Consider the following 17,981-nt stretch of genomic DNA (forward strand, 5'->3'; position numbering starts at 1 on the left):
TTCATGGAAATAATAGGACTACTAAGTCAGAGATGCAAAATTTAAGGAAACTTTCAAGGAAACTACAAGGAAATAAAACAAAAACCACATTAAAATTGAGGAAAAATAGAAAATGTGGATACCAAATTTCAATATCTTGCCATTTTGGTCATGCTGTGTCCTCACCATCAATCGTTAATTTAAAGGTAATATACAAAGATTCCAGAGTTAATTATCCTGGATAAAATAACTAGGATTTTAAATATTTTTGAGGTTAATTGACAGTTGAAAACAAATAGGTATTTATTTCCTATTTCCTAAAGTCAGAATAAAGACAATGTGCCTAGTGTCATGATAATTGCTTAATACTGCTCTAGATGAACTAGTCAGTACAATTATCCAAAAGAATGAATCAGAGACAAAAACAGGAAGTAAAATTATCTTTAAGTATAAATAATACAACCTTGTGTCCAGACTATTCAAGAGGATATACAGAAGGATTATATGATACAGTATGATGATTTAACAAGGTATTTGGTAATTAATATATAAAAATCAACAGCTTTTCATTTTTGGGGGGAGGAAACATGAAGGTTTGTTGTTATTTTTTAAATTTAAGTATAGTTGACATAGTACTTTCAAGTGTACCCACAGTGATGAGACAATTACTGTATTATACATTACAAAATGCTCACCACAGTAAATGAGCATTTTTCTTTACATAAAATTGCCTGGTAAATAGAGTGGAAGTCCCCATTCTGATTTTTTTTTTAAGAGAGAGAGAGAGAGAGAGAGAGAGCAAGTGCATATGCATGTGCAGCAGAGGGGCAGAGAGAGAGAATCCAAGCAGGTTCCACAATCAGTGTGGAGCCTGAAGCAGGGCTTGATCCCACAACTCTGGGATCATGACCTGAGCAGAAATCAAGATTTGGCCACTTATCTGAGTCACCCAGGTACCCCGGAAGTTCCCACTCTAAATAGCAACAGAAAAGGGAAAACCTAACTCCAAATCTACAGAAAGCCGCAAAACACTACTGAGAGGGATAAGCCTGGTATTGTCCCTGGAAGATTTGAATACATCAGTGAAGAAAACTTTATCCAGGAACAGGTTGAATTACTTATGAAAATTAGTATATGAAAAAGGCAGCTTTTAAATCAATGAGGATGTCATGGATTGAATTCCCGATCCCAGTCTTTCACTCTTCCTACATCCACATCCTTGGGCTGGCCTCATCAGAGGCAACGTGTATATCCAAACCCCTTAACACTGGGGCTTGCTGTATAACCAACTTGCTTGGGCAAAGAATGTGGTCAGAAGATACTGCGTGCTAGTTAAGAGGCATCAGCTGCGGCTGCTTGTCCTCCAATGCTTTTACCACCACCAAGGGAACATGTTCCACTTTTCCTCTGGTTCTAAGACCACATGCAATATATACAGCAGAGTCGCCCTAGCCTAGCTGTGTGAAACGAAGGTGCCCTGGACCACCCACAAATCCATCAGATAAAATCAAATTTGTCCTAAAGCATTGTTTTTTTATAGTTATTAGTTCTCAACAACACCTAAGTGCTATGGAAGAAAGATGTATTACTCAATATACAGTGCCAAAGCACCTGTTAGCCAGTTTTGAAGAAAATGAATTAGATTCCAATTTTTGTGCTTGCATCAAAGTCTTTTACTTAAAGATTTAAACAGGAAAAAAAAAAGGAAACAAAGGAGTGTTCTATTTAAGTTTTTTTAAATTTATTTTTGAGAGACAGCACAATAGGGAGACAGGCAGAACAAGAGAGGGGGGCACAGAATCCAAAGCAGGCTCCAGGCTCTGAGCTGTCAGTGCAGAGTCTGACACGGGGCTCAAACCCATAAACCGTGAGATCATGTTTTGAGCCCAAGTAAGATGCTTAACCGACTGAGCAACCCAGATGTCCCCGAAATGAGTGCTTTTAAAAACACCTTTAAAATGCTGGATACTTCTTAAAGCAGGATACAAAACTAGAAGTCATAATATAAATGACTAATTAATCTGAAAAAATAAATTAGCAAAATCAAAATGTATCAACAAATTCATATTATCACACAGGACAGAGAATGGGTCAACTTTCTTAACACATATAGAATAGTTATAAATCAGTAAGAAAGAGAAGACAAAATACAGAATGGTAGGAAATGGAAATCTTTGCAATAAAAAATATAAGTGGATTAAGGTATTTTTTAGTGCTAAATATTGATATTCATTTAAATTTGAATAAAATTAATTTTTCGCTCATCAGATTAGGAAAAAAAATCTTAGGTAATAGCAGGTGTGCACGGAATCAGCCATGCTCAAGCACTGTTGAAAACTATTAATTTGAGGTATCTTGGGGGTAGCAATTTGTCAGAATTTACCAAAATTATAAATAAATATATAGGCATTAATACAGCAATTACACTTCCAGAAATGTTATTTGTTAAATAAACTCACAAGTGCTTAAGAAAACATATTGTTTTATTGTTTATAATATAAAAAAACTTTGAAAATAACTTACTGGTCCAGTGATAATGCTGTAGTTAAATCAATACCACATAAGTTATAACTTACTATATAAGTATGAAGTTGTTCTTTATGTATGGATATGAAAAATTCTCCAAAGCATCTATTTATGTTAAAAATGTATAGAACATTTTTTACATTTTATTTAATGTTTTTATTTATTTTTGAGAGAGACAGAGAGAGACACAGAGAGACAGTGAGCGGGGGAGGGGAAGACAGAGAGAGGGAGACACAGAACTGAAGCGGGCTCCAGGCTCCAAGTTGTCAGCACAGAACTCGACGCGGAGCTCGAACCGCGAGATCATGACCTGAGCCGAAGTCGGACACGCAACCATCTGAGCCACCCAGGAGCCCCAAAAGTGTATAGAACATTTTAAATAATGTGTATCCATTAAAAGGAAGAAAGGCGGGGGGGAAGGAAGTATGTGTGTGTGCATCTACAGAATTTCTGGAAGTTATTCAAGTAATAAGAAGAAAAAAAAAATGAGAATGTTAGTTTTTAAATGAATGGAACCTGCAGCCCTTAGGCAGATGGCTATCTCCAACCAAAAGACTTAGTAAGTCTTGAATTCCTCGTATGATGTTATACTAGAAGACTAATTTTTCCTGGTAGATGCAGAAGTGAATAATGGACTGTTTAATATTCAGAAGGCTACATTTTCTCTCCTAAGGAAGATGTAATCCAGACAGACAATACATGTATCAATGAAGGACTGAAGAAAGTCTTCTTTTTTCTGTTTTTATCCTGCCAATTTCCAATGTGTAGGTGTTCAGCAAGAGAAAATCCATCAAATTTTAACATCTCTTGAGTCAATTCTTCATGGGTCTTCAATATTGTACTTGTTAGAACAATAAACATGGTCTAATTTTAATGTAAGTTAGAAATTCAAATTATTATGTGATTGTTCACTCTCAGGGTTTTACATGCTAATGGATGCAAAAGTTGACAACATATCAACATTTTTCTCATTCATGTAGCTAAAAGAGGGATTGAGATGATTTAAGATGTCCAGGGAAATACAAGTAAAATTGTTTTTGCTGTTTCCTAGAAACTGTCTTGGGAAAGTTGCCATTTATTAATAGTAATAACTACAACTGAAGTTACTGTAGTAGAACAAGGTTATTTTCCTTTATATTTATTTCCCTAGCTGTTTTGATACATACCTCTGAAAAAAAGTGACCATTTTTTCTTAATGTCAAGCCAATAGACATTTATATAAATGTTACATCAGTGAAGGAAGACAGAAAACACTTATTTATATCAGATATACTAACGTAACATAATGGGGGTGACTAGAAAAAAATCTAGAAGTCCCAGCTCCTTGCCAGTTAACCACTGATCATTAAGATAGACATACCTTTGATTATTAGAAGCTAAATATTTTTAATAAAGTAACTGAAACAAATTTATAAGGTATAAGTGTTATATTTTCACCCAGTAAGGGCTAAACGAGTTAAGGCAAAAAACAACTATTGAAATGAGTCAAAAAATATCAGTTAAACTAGAAACTAACACCTGTGAAAGGGGATGATATTCATTCATTCCTTCAGCACGTATCTCCTGAGCTTCATACTTTCTGTAGGGCAGTGTTAGGCTCATAAAACATAGTGGTAACCATAGGAGATATACTGTTTCATCATAAAGTCATAATTTACTGTGAGACTTAGATATGAATCTATTACACAGAAACCTTGTACAACAGGTTTGTGTTTTTTTTGCGTTTAACATATCAAATTTAACCATATGCTCCAGGGAAACAGAAAAATTATTTAATTCAAATCTCCTCAAAATTTCTCTTCTGGTAAATATAAGTTTGGCCCACATGGTTTCAGAGACAGGAAGACCAAAACTCAAAGGCATAGAGAAACAAAAGAAGTTGATACTTGGCTTCTGAGTGTCCATGTGCCAAGTCTTAGCAATTAACAAGCTATTTAATGGATTTTCAACAATAATTTTAAAGTGAGCCTTCTGTCTTACATACATACATCAGTATGCAACTCTGAAATAAGACAAAAAACTCTGTGATTATAATTATGAAAGATACTTTGAAGAATCAGTAGTAGAAAAGGTTATTTTAAATGCAAAATGGGCTCTTTTTCTGGTGGGGGTGCAGATGGGAATTAGGGAAGGCTAGGTATCAAAGGATAAGAACAGGGGTAGGAAAGAAATGAAAGACTTAAGCATTTTAATGAAGACTTAAGGTATATGGATCTTGGTTACACCCAGGAGGAAACAGAGAAAACAGAACAGCTACTTAACAATGATTCTCAAAGTTTGATCCAGGAACCTCTGGGGGTCCTAAACCTCTTACAGGAGTCTGCTAGGGCAAAATTATTTTCATATGATGTCATTTATCTTTTCGCTGTCATTTATTTGCAAATGACACTGCAGTGGACCAGAGGCTACATGATTTACAGCATCGTAACTGTAAATACAGATATGAATGTGAAAATCCAGCTGTCTTTTGTTAAGCCAGATAATACAGGTCTTGGCAAAATGTAAAACAATGTCTTTTTTTTACTATTGTTTTTTTGTAAAATTTATTTTTCAGAAAACTTTGTTTACCACTTATTTTAACAATTTGATTACAGTGTGCCTTGCTTTAGTTTTCTTTGTGGTTTTGTGTGTGTGTGTGTGTGCGTGCGCGCTTGGGATTCACTGAGACTCTTTGATCCATGAATTTATATATGTTCCATAAAATAAGGGAAAGCTTTAGTCATTATATCTCCAAATAGTCTTTCTGCCCCCTCCCTGTTCAAGGACTCAAATTACACATATATTAGGCCACCTGAAATTGTCCTCTTTATCCTATGTGCCACTCACTTCATAAATTTTCTTTTCTCCCTATGTTTCACTCTGGATAACTTGTAATGCTGACTTTAAGCTCACTTTTTTTTTCATTAATGTCAAATCTGCTATAAATTTCAAGTGTATCTTTAATGTCACATATTATAGTTTCAATCTCTACAAATTCAATTTGAGTCTTTTTTAATATCTTCCATGTCTCAAGTTTTTGAACAAAGAATACAGTGGTAATAACGGTTTTAATAATCTTATCTGCTAATTCCAACATCTGTGTCACTTTTGGATCACTTTAGATAGATGCTTCTCCTCATTATGCGTGGTGTTTTTCTGCTTCTTTGCATGCTTGGTAATTTTTTTTTTCAACTGAGTACCAGACATTGTGAATTTAAACTGCTGGGTGCTGCATATTTTTGTATTCTTGTATATCTTATTGAGCTTTGTTGTGGGAAGCAATTAAGTCACTTAGAAACAGTTCGATCCTTTCAGGTCTTGCTTTTAAGACTTTTTAAGCAGAACTAGAGCAGTATTCAGTCCAGGACTTTGCTCCCGCTATCGGGGCAGGATGGTTGAGTAATCTCCCCATTGTCCTATAAATGATGAGGTTTTCAAGTGTGGCTGATGGCAATGGGCACAATTCCCAGCCCTGTGTGAGCACCAAACATCATCCCCTCTGATTCCCTTAGGTTATTTCTTTCCCTGACCCCTAGTTCTTACTTCACAGGAATGAGCAGATTAATTCTCAACTAAATATTCAAGGGAACTCTCTGCAGACCTCCAGTGTGTTTGCTCTGTGTAGTTCTCTCCTCTCTGGGATTCTAACCTGTGCATTCTTACCACCTTGGTCTCATCATACCCCCAGCTGCATCTCCTTAACACCGAGAGTCTGCCTGATTAACCTGGGTTCTGCCTTCCCTGTACTATTGCCTGGAAGCTCTCTCAAGTCGACAAAATGAGACACTGATAGGGTTCACTTTGTTTCCCATTTCTCAGGGATGACTGTCCTTCATTACCTGATGTCGAGAGACTTGAAAGCCATTTTTTCATAGATTTTGGTTATTTCGGAAGGTAGGCTAAATCAAGAGCCTATTATTTATCTTGCCCCATTATCCTTTACTTCTTTAATCTTACAACAAGCCATGAATTGGGTATTATTATCTCTACTTTACACATGAATAAATTGGGGCGCATGGTCAATAACCTGGCTCACTCAAGTTCACTGTGCTTGTAGAGATTCAGCTAAGATTTTCTACTCATTTCTTCAAAAGTTCTTGCACATAGCCATTATGATATACTGCCTCTAAGGGAAGTGAGAGATAGCTGAATGAATATTTAACACTGAGAAATTTTATAAAATCAGCTAATCGGGGTGCAAATGGGTTCGGAAACAGTTCTCCTTGAAAGGCTAATCAATGAACTAAGTGAGCCCTGAAACCTATACACAGCAATGAGAGTAAGAACTGAAGATGTTTTTTCAGTCTTTCATCAACCACCAATTTGTAAGTTTCCATTCCCTCCACAACAAAGACAATGATCAGACATCAAGTCTATTATCAAACAGTGAGGAGGCACCCACTAACTTCTGAAGCACCCAATCTATCTCCAGATTTACCTATCTCTGAGAAAGGTTTCATTTATATTACAACTAAATATATTAGAAATAATAAAATAAATTGGTTTCCTTATAGCTTCTACTCAACTGATACAACATATAGAAATAACAAAGTCCAAAACTCATAGAACATGCCATTCAATAGCTGTTTACATATATATCCTTCTCCTGTAGGAAAATACAACACAGACCTCACATAGGCTTTCCTTTACATTTTCTACAATGTTCTTTTCATCTTGGAATACAATCAAATCTTCCTAAAACTTTTGAAAATCACATTTAACGTTAACTGCAACATGGCAAATAGTTAAGGAAGGAAATATGATTACTTTTATATGTAATTTAAGGTTATGCCACACTTATTTATTTTTATTTTCTTTAGAGAGAAAACGCTCCACCAGGGAAGAGGGGCGGGAGAAAGAGAGAATGAAAATCTTAACCACGCTCCACACACAACACAGAGCCCAATGCAGGGCTTGATCCCATAACCCTGGGATCACGACCTGAGCCAAAATCAAGAATCGGATGCTCAATTGAGTGAACCACCCAGGGGCCCCAAGATTATGCCACATTTAATATTGTTTGTAAGTAAACATAGGTCACCAACTTTCTAATGAGTTAAAATTCATAAAGAGCATTCAACAGTAAAACCACTGAGCACCAATATACTGAATCATGAATCAACAGCAACCTATTCAGTTTTCACTCTAGGCAAGATTCTGCCTAGGGTAGACCTAGCACTTTCATTATGTATTGATTATCTCTTTTGAGTAGGAAATACAAAAAATGTGAACAATGGAACTGGACCATACTGTCTTCTTGGGAAATTGGAAATTATTATTTGCCTATACATATTTACTTAGTTGAGAGGCTGGGCTCCTGCAGCCAGCTTGCCTACTTTGATTCTGGGCTACTCCAGGAGATTCAGAGCTACCTGGCCTTGGCAAGTTCCTCAACATCTTGGTGTCTCAGATTTCTCTTTTGTGAAAGAGAAATGACAGTGTTAACTCACAAGATTGTAATGAAATTTAAATGAGTTAATATATATGAAGCACTTGGAACACAATCAGGTGCTCAGCAAATCTTCAGCCAGTGCTAACATTTTTTATCATTAAAATAAGGTATTCAATAAAAGCAACTCTATGTATATTTGTTTTATTGGTTATTTGGACCTTGTCTAATTAGAATATAATGCCAGCACATGATTGTTTCTAAACTCCGGACATGGGTGGGGATGAAGACACTGAGATACACCCTATTCTTAATGAAGAAGATTGCTTGACATTTTCTCAATGTTGTCATTACAAAACCTGTGCTATAGGCAAACAGTAAAGATCACAAATCAGCTTTATGAATGGTCAAAATAAGGCAAAGACTGGTTAAGTAATTTGCTTGAGTCACCCATGGAACAAACAATTTCACTCAATCCACACGCAGGAGCAAATCAGTAAGTTATATGAGTAGAGCTCTTAATAATATTAAAACACCCAGGGGTGCCTGGGTGGCTCAGTCGGTTGAGCCTCTGACTTCGGCTCAGGTCATGATCTCACAGTTCATGGGTTTGAGCCCCATGTCGGGCTCTGTGCTGACAGCTCGGAGCCTGGAGCCTGCTTCAGATTCTGTGTCTTCCTCTCTTTCTCTCTACCCCTCCCCTGCTCACACTCTGTCAATCTCTCTTTCAAAATATAAATAAACATTAAAAAAATCTTAATAATATTAAAACATAAAAAATCCAAAAATGTTTTATCGGTAACTGGGAGGAAGTTTTCGTAATTTGTTCTCAATTTCATACAAATCATGGAATATATATTTGACTCTGGAAGTTATTTGAATCTGTTCTTCCTTATTCACAATGAAAGAAGGGTGCAAATGTGGCTTTCCATGAAATTTTACCCAATTTTTAAGCCTGGTGTCCTGCAATAAAACTAAAATATAGGGGCACCTCGGTGGCTCAGTGGGTTAAGCGTCCAACTTCAGCTCAGGTCATGATATCATGGTTCGTGAGTTCCAACCCTGCACTGGGCTCTGTGCTGACAGCTCAGAGCCTGCAGCCTTCTACAGATTCTGTGTCTCCCCCTTTCCCTGCCCCTCCCCCACTCACATTCTGTTTGTCTCTCTCAAAAATAAACATTAAAAAAATGGGGCGCCTGGGTGACTCAGTCCGTTGAGCCTCCAACTTTGCCTCAGGTCATGGTCTCCTGGTTCAAGAGTTCCAGCCCTGCACTGGGCTCTGTGCTGATGGCTCAGAGCCTGGAGCCTGCTTCAGGTTCTGTGTCTCCCTCTCTCTCTGCCCCTCCCCTGCTCATGCTCTGTCTCTCTCTCTCTCTCTCTCTCTCAAAATAAATAAACATTACAAAAAATTTTTTTTTTAAAAATTAAAGTATGAAGTCCCTCAAGACGCTAAACTGGAAGAAACAAGTAGGACCAAGAGGAGTGACTGCCTAGCACTTGTGTAAAGAGGGGATGAATGCACAGCCATTAAAAACCCCAAACAAATTCAAGTATCTAATCACTATAAACAATGACAAACTATTAACACATGGTAGAGTTCAACTGTGAAAGTTCCCATGGAAAAAATGCCTCCACTGACACCACTCAGAGTTTGACTCTGCATCAGCCTGTGCAGAGGCTCATGCCTGCATTCCACTGACATCACCTCAGGTGCGTGCAATTTGGGGACATGAAATAAAGTTTATAAAAGTATCCAGCTTCCCTTAAAAAGGGGCAGTTTATTTCCCCTTAACTTAAGCATGACTAAAACAAATACTGCAAAATTCCATTCCAGTGAGTAGTTTATTTGGGTTTATTTGGTCATTTCAATACATCACTCTAAGGACTATTTCTCCTGAGACTATCTGTGAGGCCATGGCTTACTTCATTTATCTAGGTTTCATGTAACTGACTAGATTAAAAAACTTTTTAAAAATCTGAATGATACTTGTGAGTAAATTATAATATCTTAATTAAAGGGTGCTTTGCCCTGGGTGTTGCATGGAAACCAATTTGACAATAAATTTCATATATTGAAAAAAAAATAAAATAAAGGGTGCTTTGCCCCATACATTAGTGACTGCCTCCATCCACCAAAGGTTGTATTATAATGTGCTCAACTGAAAACACATCTGAGGTCCCTATTTAAAGAGAAAACAGCTTCACACTCTTGTGGCTCATTTCATACATAATTTAAAAAAGAATAATAGGTAGGGGTGCTTAGGAGGCTCAGTGAGTTAAGCATCTGACTTTGGCTCAGGTCATGATCTCAAGGTCCATGAGTTTGAGCCCCATGTTGAGCTCTGTGCTGACAGCTGGAAGCCTGGAGCCTGCTTCGGATTCTGTGTCTCCCTCTCTTTCTGCCCCTTCTCTGCTTGCACTTGGTATCTCTCTCTCTCTCAAAAATAAATAAACATTAAAATTTTTAATAAAAATAAAATAAAAAATAATTTAAAAATAATGGGTAAAACCTATATTTTGAAATCCATTTTCATGGAAAAACAAGTATTCAACAAGGCCCCATGGTAAACATTAAAAAATAAGATAACTTTAGTCTCACAAGCTTTTAAAATTGGATTTTTGCTACATATAACCAAAAAGGCACGATCAAATTAAATTTACTCCACCTCTCATCTGTAAGACTAGAATTATTTCACTAGGCATTTTAGCTAAAATGAAAATACCAAAAGCACCTGCAGTCACTATAATGTATAGTTTCTGATCTAGTCTACACCTAAAAGCAAGGGATATATAAAGCAGTCCTGCATTATAACATTCATTGTCATGCTGTCATGCCCAAAACTCCTGGCCTCCCAGAAAAGTGCTAATTTCCTTCTTAGTTCATCAAATATGTACTCATTGGTGCCAAGAGGCTCTCAATATAGCTACCTCACATCTTAAATCATAAGCCATGTGTTCATTGATTTCTTGCAACTTTCTCTGATTGGCTATGATTCATTTGAAGGCATGTGACTGTACCTAGTGTCCGTGATTTTAAACCAAATTCTTCTACTCCATTGGAGTCTTTAAGCAGCTCAATAGCTCCCTCTAGCCTCCTTTTCTATACTACACCCACAGATCACATTTAATCAAAGGTCAGGGGGCCACAGTGGGATTTTTCTTATTCTGTTGGCTAAACTTCTGTTAAGAGGCTCATCAAGATATTCCACTAATCCAAACCCAAGGATGCACGATGCCAAACGACTGTGGTGAAACACTAAGACAAAAAACATCCACTCAGAGTGCTAAATGACAGGAAGCAACAATCAAATATGGTTTTATGAACCTCAAAATCTATAAATAAATTTCCCATGAAAAAGAAAAAGAAAGCAAATGAAAAATTGGTATCACACACACTATTACTTATCCTTTTAGCGTGGAATATTTTTGCTGTTCACATAAGCTGTATATTTTATAAAACAAATGGAATCTGATTTTCCACATTCAAAATCAAAAGTATTATGAAGAATAAAAATAACCCTCCAAGAGCCATGTGCCAAAATTATTTTCCACAAAGGGTAGAAAGGATATATGGTATAAGACTTCATTTCACTACAAAATATGTGTATATTTTTTATAGATAATAGATTTGAAATATGAGACCCTCTACCCCCCTCAAAAACCAAATTTTTATCTTATTTCAAATTGCCTTTTTAAGACTGAAGTGCCAACTTACAGATGATACATATTTTTCAAAATAACATCAAGCCACGTTTTTAATATTAAAATTTTAAAGTATGCTACCTTGGCCAAAAATTGATTTTGAAATTACATATAATTTGCTACTGCTGCCAGTGTTTTTATTACTCAGCAGAAGGCTAGGATTATTTTCAAAATGGAACACCCTGTGTCACTACAGATGATAACAAATGTTAGAATTAAGTTGCACATTCTGCATGTTTTCATGATATCTACTTCAGGAAAAAAAAATCTCAATACTACCTTTGGGATCTAATTGCCCCCAAATTTACATAGTAAATATGTACAATTTTCCTCCTTCGTCTATATAAATTAAAGCTTGGAGGCTAAACACAGTAGGATTTCAAAACTCATGGAAATGTCTTTAGTGATAGTTTAGTTCAACTTTTGTATTTGCAGATGACGGCGTTAAAGAAATGACTTGTCCAAGATCAAAGCTGTGTTAGTACAAGAACCAAAGTTAAAGCAGACATCCCTTGACCTCTGTCCTAGGGCTTCATTACATTGCCAGCTACCTTCTATTCCCAGTGTTAGAAGGGCAAGATTGTTGCTTTTTAAAAAAATGTCTTTGTCGTTATAGAAAACATTTTTTTAAGTGTTTATTTATGTTTGAGAGAGAACACAAGTGGGGGAGGGACAGAGAAAGGGAAATAGGATCTGAAGCAGGCTCCAGCTGATAGCAAAGCCTGAGGCGATGGGGTTTGAACTCATGAACCAGTGAGATCATGACCTGAGGAGAAGTAGTACACTTATCCGACTAAGCCACCCAGGCACCCCAAAAATACTTTAATACCTTTTTCTGGCCCTTTAATAGTTTTTTTCTTTCCCCCCCTCCTTCCTCTATTAATTAAAAAAAAAAAAAAAGACTTTTATGTTCTGGATTTGGGGTATAACAAAAACCTGGCCTAAGTTATATATTGAATCCCACCTACTACAGATAGGAAGCACACAGGCCTTGAGCCAATTAAAATAAACAGGCCCACTGAATCATAAGGCCTATTTATTTTCCATGGTATTAGAAAAGATGAACAGATTTCTGTAAACTTAGTTTTATAAAAGAAGGTGTGAGCTGAACTTGACATTCTATGATAGTAACAGATGACAAGACAAAATGTGCAAATCATATTCCTGAACTAAACTGTCTAAGAAAAACCCACGGGAAGAAAATGTACTGATGTTAGTGGTTGATATTCAGTATATTATACTTTTTAAAAATGAAAAAGGTATTAAAATAAAATTTTCATGGACCAACTAATATGTCTTAACCTGACAGACTTTTATGTAATTAGATGCTACCACGACAATTTACCCTTGAATCAGCATCCTTTTTTTTTTTTTTACTACTCATAATGATATCTGAAAAGTATTAAGTGTTGCACCAGGTGAAGGCATGTTCCCATCTATCCATCAGATCTAATATGATCTACATATATTCATTTAATCATCAAAACAACTCTATGAGGCAGGTACTATTAGTATCCCCATTTTACAGATATGTACAGTGAGGCTCGGAGATTAATGAATTAGTCCATTATTAACTTAATAATTAACTTATTATTAAGGAAAAGAGCCGGGATTACAATCTAGCAATCTGGTGCCAGAGTATGTGATCTTAATCATTATACTACTCCAAAATAAAGAACAACTTCATGGCTATAATTAGACTCACAGATATTTAAAATAAATTGTGACAGAAAGTAACATAAAAAATGAGTTTCTCAATTTGAATATACATGCTGAAGGGTCAGAAAGTTCCTGAAGGAGCTAAAGAAATCTTTTTTCTTTTAACCTTGAACAAATTTAACTAATTGATTCAAATGTCCCATGGCTTTTTTTTTTTTTTTTTTTTTTTTTTTTTGGCTTGAAATAATTCCAAATGGTCATTTACCAAATATTCTGAACAGGTACACTTGGAGTGTTTGGGATAGGTCAGGCAGTGAAATACATTTACATAAAATAATTGATTAATCCAACTTCAGAGAAAAGAATTATACCACTGAACAAGTACATTAAAATTTTATGTTCATAACCTGAAATAGCATGAATAAGAAAAAGTAAAAACTTTAAATCTGCCACTTTTAACTTGACTCCAGAGATTTAAAAAGCTGTTATTGAACCCAACTCTATCCTTACTTGATGGCAAAGAAGATACTGAAAGAGGAAACCCAAGTGTATAGAGAACGATGGACTTGGAAAGTTGTTCTCTGTGGACTTCTCAGGGGAATAGTAAGAGACATCCTACCTGGCTAGCACGCACTCATCTGTAAGGGTTCAATGAATAACCCTAGATCTGGGGAACTTGACCAGATAACTCTGAACAGAGAAAAGCATAAGGTAGGACACACAGGAGAAGCTGTCTTCTGGTCTCCTGGTCATAGTTTTTGGTCCTTTTGAGCATTCCGAACAGCCAGCATTCCTACTTTGTCTTGGAAAGCCTGAATCTTGCAATAGATAAAAAACCTTTATGAATCAGTCACACAGCCCCTGTTCTTGCCCAGTAAAAAATGCTACAGGGGGAATTATGGGATGTAATCAGAACAGTCTCTTATTCAAGGGGGCTGACCAGATCACGGCATGAGCAAATCACCTTCCATGAGGAAATGAAATAATGCACGTTGATTAAACAAGTAGGATGCAAGATATATGAAAAAAGTAACCCCAATATACGACATTTTAAAATCTATAAAATATATCTTTAATCTCTGAAATGCCTCATCACCAATTACTGCCAAGTTTAGATGTAGTACAGAGCTACTCCAAGTAAATTCTGACCTTTCGAGTAGATTCAGATAAACCTGATAAAGGTGAATAAATACTAAATCAGTTAAAGAAACATACTGTAGGAAGAATGTAGGAAATGGTGACACTCATGATTCACAGTACTCGCCATAAAATATCTTATTTAAAAAATATAGAATCTCTCTTCTTTCATTAATTAGGACAATAAGATCAATTTTTGTTTTATATTTGCCACAAGAAAGTAATCAACTTCCTATGCTTTGATATGTGCATCTTTCAGAGTATCACATCTTTATTTTACCACTCAATTGGCTTAAAATAATTTTCCACATTAGAAATGTGTGTGAATGTTTAAAAAACAATAAACAATATGTTGCTAATATATTTAACATTTGACAATCAAAGTTGATGATGAAAGTTATTACTCTCGTGAACTATATACTATCTCAAATTTCATAACAAAAATGCTTGCAGAGTACAAAAAATCCCACAAAAGTTAAAAAATAAAGAGCCTCAGGATCATGATATTACCCATAAGAACATTATTTTAGAGACAATGTGATTTTTTAGAGCACAGAGTTTCAATCCTAATTCTTTGTTAACAGTGTAGCTTCATGTGACCAATGAACACCTCTGATTGAGACTGCTGTCCAATGATTGGAGTCTTTGACTTTTAGTTAACATTAGCAATATACTTCTTTTGAATTGTGGTAATGACTTACACACTGTAAGGCCCACAACCCCCAAAATGGGTCCAAGAGTGTACAAAAATCTTTAAACAAATAAACACTGAAAATTTGGCATAAAAAAAAACTGTTCTACCCAAAATATATAAGGAGATGAATGAATTGAATCTCTTCCATAGCACTACTTCTGGTAGTGTCTGACCCTTTCTTAGCTATTGAAATGTTCCTTTTGCTTCTTAAAAACAAAAACAAATAAACAAAATACAGTCTTTCTATGTCACAGGCTTCCACCAGCATATTAAGAAATATCTCCTGCTCTGATCACTGAAAATCCCAAATGCTTATAATCTTACAAATAAGCAGGAAAGAGTTAACATGAATATTTCTACTCAGTCCCCACACCTCCAGGGGAAACTATGTTTTTAAACCTTAAAGTATAGGGATAAAAAGTACAGTGTTCCCATCAATTGTGAAGTTCAGTGAGGAATAAAGCATTGTAATTTCAGCTGTCAGCATAAAAAGCATCTCTCAGAAGCTTCATTCCAACTATAATAACTTGGTGTGCTTGCTAGAAAAAAAATTTATGATCATATGAGCTTCATGCATGATTGATACCATTACTGTTTATTTTAAGACTGTCCTTGAGAATCAATCAAATAAAGCATTTCCAGTGTTTGTTTTGCAACCAAGAATGAAGAACACAATCAGTGCTTTTCTAGAGAAGATGTGACTGACTCTTCTCCCTATTAGAGCTTCCACCAAAAAGAAATATCTAATAAAGGTGAATCAGGCAGAAATTCATGTCAGAAAATATCCTGTCTTCCCATGTTCTTTACAGTATGTGGAAATAACTAGCAGCTACTCTTATGATTAAAAAAGAAAAATAATGGCTATCATTACACATAAGGAAGTATATAAACCCAACTAAGAATATGCTCAGTGCTTAAAAAACTAACTGGAAATAATACAAACTATGAAGCATAATCTAACCTAATTTTCATTAGAAAATTTCCTATGTATCAAATAAGGCTTTTAAAGTCTCAGATGGCACCAGCCTCTTATCATTCATAAATATTTGCATGGTGTAATAAGCATGGATGAAATAACTTAAATACTCTAAAAATGGGGGAAATAACTCTTTTTTCCATGAACCATTTTTCACATATATCTTGAAGAAAAGATCACGAAAAATTAAAATGAAATATTTTTTTAGTAAAATTAACTTTTCTTGCATAATATCTGATTGAACTGCCTAAGGGATTCAAACTATAAAGAAATACAATAGAATTTATGCGTAGCCTCAAAAAGGAAACCTAATAACCACCCAAACACTGATGGTATCCCAACAATGTCTGAAAGCAAATCTAAGACTTTGCCAAAGCAAGTAGCCATCAATCCAGACTCTCCCTTCTACTCCACAGTGAGCAAAATAAAACCAAGCACTTACTTTCGCCCACCTCCCCCAAGCCCCACCTTAACCACCATCACCACCAAACTGAAGCAATGGGCCCCTCTGTTTATAACATACATAAGAGCTTGCCACTTTCATTCCTTCAGTCTATGAACTAATTACTCCTTCAGTTCAACATTAAATTATCTCTTGATTTCAGTGTTACATAGGAAAATCGATCTGTGCCATATAATTCTAAAAGTTCAAATTTGCAATCAAGAGAAAGTCTGGACTTTCAGCCCCTTTGCATCTCTCTTTTTATTCAGAAAAACAAAGTTGTATTTTTCAAAAGGTTAAACAGTTTTGGTTTTCAAACTGGGGTTTCTGTGTAATATAATCATACAGAACATCTGTAAACTTCTTCAACTCTTGATAATGGTTCTTACTTTTCCAAATACTTTCTCTACCCACCATGACTTATTACATGGAGTCCTAGGAACAGTTTGTATAAACACAGGGTTATATTCAGAATATGGCCTCACACATGGCATTTATTATGCACACTTTGTATATAAATCTGTTACACGAAACATGTTCAAATGCTGTGCAACAGGTCCTGCTATTGTGTAAACACACCCTCCCAACAAAATGACAGTAAGCTTTAAAGAATCAACAATATTTTAAAAATCACATTATTCTTCAGAGACTTAATCGTAATTCTTTTGAGATGTCAGAAGACAGAAGACCTAATCAAAAGGAATCTATTTTACTAAATCCTTCTTCCTGTCTTCGTATTACACCGTGTATGTTATAAACTGGAGTTAGAGCCCAGGCGTATACACATTTCCATTGATTTACTGCACATTACTGGCTTTAGTGCTGAGTTGATGACAGGAAGAGTACTTTGGCAGAGGTCTGACAAGTCCTTATCCTCAAGTTCCCTTCTGCTTTATGTCTGTCTGTTCCCAAAGCTATCAAAGTAAAGCAAATGACAGACTAAAACCTCTCGGTTTTGCCATGAGAGTGTGAAATCAAATTAAAAACACACCTCAGAACTATTACATTGGGCCACGTTTATTTTCAATTGGCGGGGGGAGGGGAAGAGAAGACACTTTAAAAGAGATGGATTTCACGTCCTCTGTGTAGCCAGATCTAGTTACAGTGTATTAAGTTATGTCTAAATGAGAAAAAGACTCTGTCTAGTCAAGTGTTTTATCACAAAGTAATGTTATTAAACATATCAAGTATTCCCACGCTCTCCTCCAGATTCTTTGATTTTAACCTCCTTTGTTAGGCACAGAACACGGGGAGAAAGATTTCAGGAACAATACCAAGACAGCACATGATGCCAAGCAATGAATTCTGTATTTCCTGAACAGTTTTTTCCTCACAAACTCAAACTGCTTTACACGTTTGCTATATGTAGGACTTCGCCTTTTCCCTGGGTGACAAGCATGGACCGGCTACAAATGTATCTCCGAGCGCGCAGCATCGTGCTTTGTGCTGCTGGGGATAACGGATTCTCAGTCTCGCGCGCATCCATCACCTAAGACAC

The 17,981-nt window shown here is 35.9% G+C and overlaps 1 protein-coding gene across 3 annotated transcripts in view; it reads right to left on the bottom strand.

The window, feature by feature from the left end:
* The window catches only part of MMP16 (matrix metallopeptidase 16), a 310,239-nt gene that overhangs the window by 291,695 nt on the left and 563 nt on the right, over positions 1 to 17,981 (bottom strand). The gene's annotated exons all lie outside the window — the stretch shown is intronic.

The sequence above is a fragment of the Panthera pardus genome, unplaced genomic scaffold, assembly GCF_024362965.1.
Source record: "Panthera pardus isolate Hobbes unplaced genomic scaffold, ASM2436296v1 HiC_scaffold_7, whole genome shotgun sequence".
In the NCBI taxonomy this organism is placed as follows: domain Eukaryota; kingdom Metazoa; phylum Chordata; class Mammalia; order Carnivora; family Felidae; genus Panthera; species Panthera pardus.